This window comes from Ictidomys tridecemlineatus, chromosome 6, assembly GCF_052094955.1.
Source record: "Ictidomys tridecemlineatus isolate mIctTri1 chromosome 6, mIctTri1.hap1, whole genome shotgun sequence".
NCBI lineage: Eukaryota > Metazoa > Chordata > Mammalia > Rodentia > Sciuridae > Ictidomys > Ictidomys tridecemlineatus.
Genome location: NC_135482.1, coordinates 29,547,796 through 29,555,763, shown reverse-complemented (window position 1 = coordinate 29,555,763; position 7,968 = coordinate 29,547,796). Strand labels below are relative to the sequence as shown.

At 38.8% G+C, this 7,968-nt stretch overlaps 1 pseudogene; it reads left to right on the top strand.

The window, feature by feature from the left end:
- The first annotated feature begins 6,270 nt into the window (after positions 1–6,270).
- Positions 6,271–7,434, top strand: LOC101972376 (holocytochrome c-type synthase pseudogene; annotated as a pseudogene).
- The last annotated feature ends 534 nt before the right edge of the window (positions 7,435–7,968 follow it).

Below are 7,968 nucleotides of genomic sequence, written 5' to 3'. Positions count from 1 at the left end.
CTGTTGTTACAGCCAAGAGAATAAGCAAACTACGACTCAACTTCCCCTGATCTCAGAAATGCCCATGACCATTCAAACGCCCTTCAAGTGTGAGGGAGGCCAAGGTGCAGTGCAAATATTGTGACCTAAACAATGTGCTGTTGAAGTGCTACTCTTGAAAAATTTTCCAGAAACTGATGACCACATACTAGCTGCTGCTAGCTCTTGCTGTTGTCTCCACAGATGCCAACACCCCCTCCATTTGCTCCTCTGTAAACCCACCTCTGCATTTTGCTTTGCCTCCCTGGTTGCCTGTGGCTTCTTATGGAAGGGAACTCTTCATCTCTAATTCTTGTCAAAACACTGTGCACACCTAAGGTGGGCTCCTTGGTCGACTGGCATTGTTCCCCCGTGGTCAACAACTATCTGTGTGGTATTATTTAAGTTTCTCCTCCAGTGCCTTTTCATAGGGTTTCATCTGCCCGCCTCACAGGCAGCCCATTTCAGCTTTGCCAGGAGCAGCTGGTGAGGTATCTGGGGTTTGTTATCAACCATTGTTAGGGGACGACCAGCTGAGCACAGTTGGGAGGTGGCCATGAAGCTTTGAGGCAGCAGAACTGGCTGTGCTTCAAGGACTTGATGGCTTTCTCTTGCCATTTGCTGTGGTTTTGATACTAGTGAATAGGGTGGACCCTCCTGTGGACACATGTGCCACAGCAGTACTTTCTTTCGTCTTCACTCTGATTACACGGTTCTCGATTCAATTCATCGCTTGCCCAGACAGGAACTGCCTTCACTTACTTGTGCTGACTCTTGACTCTATTTTACACCTGGAAAAAATAGTCAGAGGAGTTATTCTCTTTCACTCATAATTTATGTTTGTCTAACAATATCATATATATTGATGTTTATCATGGATTTTGTAAGCCCTTGGAAAAATAATTCTATAAAGAAAATATTCATCTAATGGGCCAAGTTTTGAAGTCCAGTGATAATCTGTGCTGAATACCTTCTTTTCAGACTAATGAAGCAGTTATTCTAAGTAAATATAAAGCTTTTATATGAAGCACAGAGATTCTTTTAGATTGCTAATATATGGTCAAATAACCTGAATTTATTTTATACCAGTATTCAGAGAATCTTTAGATTATCCAACAGGTTGACAATCAACATTAAAAAAGCTTTTCAATTTCTAATTGATTCTTCCTCTTATTTAGTTGTACTGATAAGTACTTGTAGTAAATATTTCATGGCATTACTTGATTTAATTCTCATAAAAAAAAACATCACGAAGGCAATATTATTCTTGGTTTTGAGGAATTGGGCCTCAGCAAGGGATAGATAGAGTTCTCACAAGAAATACCTGGTAGATCTGTGATTTAAACATGGGCCTGCTGATACCAAAGCTAGTGTTGATAACCATGTTCTACCTTTCAGAAGTACTAGTTCAGGAAGAAAATGTGACTATTTTAACAATTCTCTCAAATCTAGAACAAGCCAGAGTTATTTTGCTGTCTGAATTTATAGTACATTTGGATTATTAAAAGGTTAATTTTGAAAACAAATTCATTTTATCATACTCAAAATACCCTGCATTTGATTTTATTTGCATTTTTTTTAGTTAATTTATTTTTATTTCATCTATCCCCATACCTATTAGGCAGTTATGCTTAAAGTGAGGTTCTTTGCCTGAGGATCTTCTAAAATGTTTATTAAGACTCACTTGAGCTAGTGTGAAGAAATCTGCACTTAAAACTAAAAATGAAATTATGATTTTTAAAAGCACCAAAATTCTCCTTTTGGATAGTTTTGCCATGTCTGTGTCATAGTTGATATTTCCTATCTGTTCCTTAAAGATCTTGATCCATAATCTTAGTGTAACTGGTTCTCTGAGAAGGGTCTTTCCACTAGTCACTAGACCTGTTCATATGAAATCTGGTTCTTCTCCATCAAGGCACATGATGAGACCACATATTGCTGACTCCTTGGAATTCTATGTATCCATTGGTCAAGTGTGTTAGTCAGCTTTTCATCTCTGTGGCCAGAATCCCAACAAGAATGACTTAGAGGAGGAAAAATTTATTTGGGCTCATACTTTTAGAGGTTTAGTCCTTGGTTTTCCTTGCCCAGGCCTGAGTGATGCAGAACATCATGGCGGAAGGGCTTGGTAGTGGACAGCTGCTCGGCTCCTGGTAGGGAAAGCTGGGGGCAGGGAACAGGGTAGATGAACACGTCTAGGGCATGTCCCCAGTGAAACACCTCCTCCAGTCATGCCCCACCTGTCTCCAGTTACTATTCAGTTAGTTACTATCCAGTTAACTACTATCCAGTTAGTCCATTCAAACTAGGATGGACTGATTAGGTTACACCTCTCACAAACCAATCATTTTACTTCTGAATATTCCTTCACTAATGCAGAAGTTTTGGGGGATAAAGTTTCATATCCAATCCATGTCACCGACGACAGTTTATGGAAGTCGTGCATGCTCCCTTTCCTGGCTCTAGCAAACATCTACAGTCTGGGTAATAAAAGCTTTGTTAACCTGGATTCCTGTGTAAATATGGGATGGAACAGAATCCACAGTCGATTCACATGGATCTAGCAAGAGCAAAGCCTAGCACGATGCTAGTTATCTTCCAGCATTCATTCCATATTTATTCTTTAGGTTTAGAAACACCAATTTTTAGTCGGCCACATTACTATACAGAAAAAGAATAAATTCTTTAGTCTGCATTGAATGTAAGCATATAGGGATTATTATAATTTACTGTGAAATACAGGTGGGAATTTATCTTATTGCTAATGAGCATCCCTAAAAAACAAGGGTGTACTCACCTTTTTTTCCCCCCTTTCAAGATTCCTGGGGATTAAATATAATGTCTGGAGCTTCAGCAACCCTTTTATCTATGATGTAAGTTTTAAGACATAAGCCACAGTCATTAGAGCAAGATGATGAAAGGATCCTGGACCACTAATAACTTCTGTACTGCCCTGGGAAGCTTACCCCTGGGTTTATTTTATATAAAAGAGAAGTAAACCTGTAAATCACTATTTTTCAGATCTTTATTCTCTACTATCTCACCTATACAAAGCAGTATGATGCTTGCAATTACTTAGAAGCCAAGACTCTGTCACTATTGTATCAATTGGAAGCAACATAATCCATAATTCAGGGCATTTTCTCCACTTGGAAAGAGGTGATAGTGGGTACCATGTCTCCAATGTAGGTGAACTAACGCAAGTTTTGTAGATTACATGCCTTCTCGGAGTGGGATATGATGCCCGTGCGCATCAGCCAGTCTTATAAAATGATACTCTGCATCTTCTGAACCACTTTGCCAGCTCACCAACTCTCAGGCCAACACACTGGTCAGCATGTTGTCAGAATAGATGGAGTTTATGAAGTATGGCTGGCTTCTCTCAGAAACAGCTGGAGGAATGAATTTTGTGAACTCACTGAAGACCATAAGCATGCTGTACAGGAACTTCTAACCGGCGGATAAAGTACATTTATTTTTGGTCCTCATTTATTTCTTGCAAATTCATACTGATCAACTGAACACGTTGCTCTTTCATGCCACTCTTGTAAATCATCCGTTGTTTTGGAATCCTGCAGTTGTTCAGGAGATTTAGCATTCAAAGCTTAACACCTGGGTTTTACATTTGAGGAAAATAAGCCTTAGCAGCAATGAGAAATTGAGAGGCACCCCTAGGGCACCCCCACTTTCCATATGTCACTCTTTTTTCTAAATTATTCTTCCCCAAAAAATCATTTTAGATTTCTTTCCTCTACTTGAATTTGAATCAACTTACTCAGCATTCAGATGAGATTATTTTGAGTTAACTCCAACTTTTGCATTGCTGTCCAGAAATCTAAAGAAAAAAAAATTGACTCTTCCTGATGTGACCTTCTGAAGCAAATGCTTTTTTCAGTAGTCTCCTCTTGGAGCATTTATTCTCTCTCAACCAGTTACTTCCCTCCTGCTTATAAGTGTACCTAGGTCTTTCCTATTTTTCTATCATCTATTATTTTTAATACCTTTATTTTACTTATTTGTTTTTTTGTGGTGCTGAGGATTGAACCCAGACCCTCACACATGCCAGGCAAATGATCTACCACTGAGCCACACCCCCAGCCCTCATCTATATTTTTTAATGTAACAAGAATCTATTGAGTGTTTGAGCTTTCAAATCCTTCTTCGTCTTCTGGGAAGCATCGTTCAGAGATATTTTTGCATATCCTCTATTGCCTTAGTACCTTTCTATTATTATTATTATTATTATTTATTATTTTGTTATTCTCTGACATCCTTTTCTCCTTACCTCCTTTCTTCTTATTGATATGAAATACCCTTATCTGTGCAGGGACTAGCATAGTACTCTGCATCTGCTGAGTGTTCTGTAAATTTTTTGAATGAATAAATAAAGGAATATAATAGTCAAATAATTGTAAACTGATCTGGCTTCTCATTAAATATCCTTAACCAGGGGACAGAACTGTGTGTGCAAACATAAACGTAAAGGAGGTACTCAATAGTTTCTATGTGCTCACTAGACCTGTGCAGTAGTCTCTGTTCCAAGTTTGACCTCAGGATATGCAAAGCACCCCGTGGGCCACTCATGTATTCACAAGGGTAGGCAATGTATTATCCTAACAGAGACAAGCAAAGATGTGACCTCTGTTGTCACACAACAGGTTAGTACCAGAGCAAGGACTGGATCTTCTGTTTTCCAAGGGTACTCTCTACCCCTTTACCACGCCGTGTTAACCCAGGCCTAACAAATAGATTTGGTACTCTACCAAAAAAACAACAACAACAAAAATTGTTCTGTGTCCTACCCAAAGGACCATTTCCCCAAAACATCTTCTTTTCCAACTTGCATGCTGAATGACTGAAAGTTTTGTTATTCAGTCACACTCTTCAAAGAAGGCTTTAGAAAACTAGAAAAAAAATCACGAATGTGCCACATAATGATGTAAAACATAGAATCACATAAAACTCTAAGCAACCACTGACACTGGGACTCAAAATTATGTATCAGATAATATAATTGATCTTTTATAAGACTTGAGGAAACAGAACATGAGACAGCAAGTTGAGTTTTGAGATGTTAAAGGAGATCATCTCAAACTGCTGAAAATGGAGGAAAGAAAACTGAGTAAGATGTTAACCCTGCAGGATATTTGAAGAAAAAGGAAAAGGAGATTTGAAATTTTGACAGAGTAAAAAAGAACTCAATTTGTTACTATCAAAATATTCTATGTGGCTCAGCTACCTCCATCTTACCTGATAGTGACTAATTTTATTGTATTCATTTTATTTTAGCTTATATATCACACTTTCAGTGATGTCATTAGGGTCAGTAATTTCTTTCTCTAGCTCTAGCTGTCTATTTTAAGAGCATAATTCAGACAGATCCCTCTTAACCAGAAAGATTAATCTCCAATTTTACAGTATAAGTCCAATAGGAGAGCTATGCCCAATATATAGAATTCTACTTCAGCAATTATTTTTATTAACATCAAATTTTGCTTTAAGACACATCCTTGAGGCCTCGTTTCCTGAATGAGAGCCAACCTCCAATTCTTACTGCCTGCCAACACTGTGTTTTTTTAACTTATAAGTTTATTATAATAAAGAAAAATTAGTTTAAGTATTTTTTGGTAATCCCTATGTATGGACCTCATTTACATGTTTAATAAAGATAGGTGGTGTCATTTGTCATTGTAATCAGTTTTGATCTTATGAGCCTTTCAATGAATTTCCTTCTCTCAATTGGAGGAAGTTGTACATGTGCTTTAGACATGAATCATCTATTTTTGTTAGCAATTCACTGCTTCTATGAATTATGAATTGGGGTAAAGAACTATGGAAAATATAAGCCTGCTTACTCTGGATGACACATATACTCAAAGTGGAAAAATGTTAAGCAAACAGCAGTCAATTCCATGTATTTGTGAGGGTGATTTTATCAAGCCTTTCTTTGATCCATTGGATTTAAAATCAATTCATAGTTGTACAAGATTTACTTGGCCTGAGGCAGTGCACTTTGTCTGGAATCCTCATTCAGAAAATAGTCCTGTGTCCTCAGTTGCCTAATCCTCAATCCCTTAGAAACATGCCCCCGGAAGGCAGGTTTCTTACTGTTTCTCAAAGGCGGCAATATATTAAAGTCTAGTATGTTCCCATGATGGGACAAAAAGGATTGACCAGGTTAAGAGGTACGAGGAAATAGCTGCATTCTAGGCATCAGCATTGATCCGTGTCTTTGCTTTGACAGCTGGAAGTTTAAAATTGTTTAGAGTCAACACTGATTCCAACCATGGGTTTGTCAGCCTCTACTCCTGATGTTCCAGTTCAGACCTCAAGTGCTTCAGATCACCCGACAGTATCACCACCTTCAGGATGCCCAATGCATGAAGGGAAAGTGAAAGGCTGTCCAATGAATACAGAACCCTCTGGTCCAACCTGTGAGAGCAAAACATACTCTGTGCCTGCCCACCAAGATCTTGCATATGAGTGTGTGGAGTGTCCTGTTACAGGCGCTGCTGCTAAGAATAAGGAGAACCTGGATCCTTCAGATCTGATGCCACCACCTAATCAAACACCAGCTCCGGATCAGCCCTTTGCATTGTCTACCGTCAGAGGGGAGTCATCCATTCCACGAGCAGATTCAGAGAAAAAGTGGGTTTATCCTTCCGAACAGATGTTCTGGAATGCAATGTTACGGAAAGGGTGGAAGTGGGAGGATGAGGATATTAGTCAGAAAGATTATGTATAATATCATTAAAATTCACAAGCAGAACAATGAACAGGCCTGGAAGGAGATTTTGAAGTGGGAAGCTCTTTATGCTGCGGAGTGCCCTTGTGGTCCATCCTTGATCCGATTCGGAGGGAAAGCAAAACAATATTCACCAAGAGCAAGAATTTGTTCCTGCATGGGGTATGAGCTGCCTTTCGACAGGCACGATTGGATCATCAACCGTTGTGGCATGGAAGTTGGATTTGTGATAGATTATTAGGATGGCGCCAAAGTCAACAAGGACTACCAGTTCACCATCTCATCCACCCTGCCTTGGATTCGCTTTCAACAGTATGGGACAGAATGAAAGTTGCTTGGTGGCACTGGACATCATAACCACTGTTATGTTTGTGATGCAAAGTATAAACTATTTTTTTTTCTGAGAAATACATTAAACTATTTTCCCCAAACTGAACTGCACTCATGATGTAACGGGAACTTCAAGTGGGTCATACACTTCATCCTCCACTTAGCAAAGGGCCCCTGCTCCATTCAGTTTTGAGCTGCATTTTACCTTGCGGTTTATAGCAAATAGTTTCAAGTTTTCTTCCCGTTTGGTTTAAGTGGGAAACAGTCCCTCAGTTTGTCCGTTAGCTGCAATATTGCTTATGTATTTCATCTAGAAAAGTCTGAAAAACCTCTGAAAAAGAGTTTTTAGAAAGTGAGGAAGGCGTTTTTCTTACCATTTTCTCAGGAATATTTGAGAGGTAAAAACCTGAAAGTCAGTGTACTGCTCATGAGCTTTTACCTGGTCAAATATTTTAACTAAAATAATTTATTATAAATAAGCAATACCTTTTTTAAAAAGAGACTATTATTTCTGAAGTCCCTATAATTTAGTAGAGACCCTGAACAAAATGCAAAGCCATACCCTTGCACTCCAGCAAGACTAAGGCGCATCTTGGCTCTCAATTCTTATTTATATGCATTTTTCAGACTGGGCCTTGTTAAAAAAGTTTCAACTCACCATGAGGTGCTGATGCATATGCTTTGAAACAGATATTTTAATTTTTAAAATATTTTCCTGTTGTTCTGATATGTAACTCTGCTCCCCCTAAACAGGTCTCTTCATTGTCCCTGGAATTTCAAGTTATCCCAACTTTGAGTCCCATTTCTTCCGCCATTGGAAGCCTTCCTCCTGGTTGGCTTAATCCAGATTTAAAAGCCTGGCTCAAGTCATAGGC